Genomic DNA, 1,579 nt, shown 5'->3' on the forward strand with positions numbered 1-1,579 from the left:
ACTAAATTATTTGTATCTTAAGCTACAAAATTCTAAATTAAGAGCCACAAATTTTTCCTAAAACCAGACTCACATATCTTCTCACCATAAAATTTTCAAAATTATTGGTTTAGCCAATAAGTACAGTTCATTCTTTAAAGTTCCCCTATTCTGCTGTCTAACAGTTTCGACCTTTGTGCACTAAAAAATAATTATCTTATCGTACAGAATTCGACTGCTGTTTCTATTTGTTTCTCTTGAAAATAGACTCATTCATGATTTTAAACATATAAATTTTAACCCATAATTACTTTTATACAATTTTTAATAATTTTCCAAAGTTAGGATAGGGGATTCCGAATTCATTCTGACCCTATCTCACTAAAATTCAAATATCTCATAATATGAAATTCTTTTGCTTACTTAGTTTCTTATGAGAAACTAGACTTCAATATCTTTAATCCCATATTTTTTTATCTTCTAATTTGATTTCCACAATTTATGGTGAGTTTTCAAAGTTAGCCTACTGCTGTTGTCCAAACAACAAGCAATTTCGGGTTTTCGCCGAATCCTTTATTTTTGTGTTTCGGGTACACACTTGGTTTTGTTTGATGCTAAAACAGTCCCCGAGCACTCCAAAGCCTATAATTGAAAAAATAACACCATAATCAGTCTTACCTCGTGATTAATCAAAATCTCAAAACTAAAATACTTGCTCATAAAACGATGAACACTTACCACAAAAACTTCAAGTCGGTTCGTTTACGAAAATCACGATGAGAGCTTTAATCCTCACAAAATGTTGCTGCCAACACCCCGAAATTAGACTATTGAACACAAAATAATCTCTTAAAATGATACCCAACAATTTATTGAATTTGCACAAGTGCTGCTTAACGCTACGAAATCAAGAGGAAAGAATGGTTTAGGGGGAACAAGGGAATTTCGGCAGTAGAAGAAAAAAAAGAAAAGATAATCAAGTAAGAAGCAAAGAAGAAAAAAAATCGGTAGAGAGGGGGGAGAGAAAATATCAGAAAGATGGAGAGAAAACGACTCTCTTTTTTTTCGAAAAAGGAAAAAATGATCAGATTTTGGATATTCTCCCCCATAATCCCCTAATTCACTCCTATAATTGCTCCCTCACTTCCACTACACATCCACCACTCAAAAACCCAATTTATCACAACTCTTGCCGAAATTAGGAGCAAAAATATAACCTTTACCGTCCTAAAGATTCGAACCCATGACCTCCCTCACACTAACACTCCACTTATCCACCAGACCAATAGGCCCATTCTGTTAATTATTTTCCAAGTTTTACTTAAAAGCCTATTGACCAAAGATAGGGCTTATTCATAAAAATACCAAAATTTGCCCAAGTCTTGGCTTGAACTTGGGACCTCCCAAACACTCCCAGAACACATAACCACTAAAACTGACAGATGTTTGTGTCACACATTCACAATACCCAAATTTAAAATTTTGGGGAGTTACACAATTACCAAAACTGAAACATATCAAAACATGTTACATTATCCAAAACTAGAAAAGTAGATACCAAACCATCAAAACATGAAGAGTGAAACAAGATAAATTCAGA

This window comes from Gossypium hirsutum, chromosome D08 (genome assembly GCF_007990345.1).
Source record: "Gossypium hirsutum isolate 1008001.06 chromosome D08, Gossypium_hirsutum_v2.1, whole genome shotgun sequence".
In the NCBI taxonomy this organism is placed as follows: Eukaryota; Viridiplantae; Streptophyta; class Magnoliopsida; order Malvales; family Malvaceae; genus Gossypium; species Gossypium hirsutum.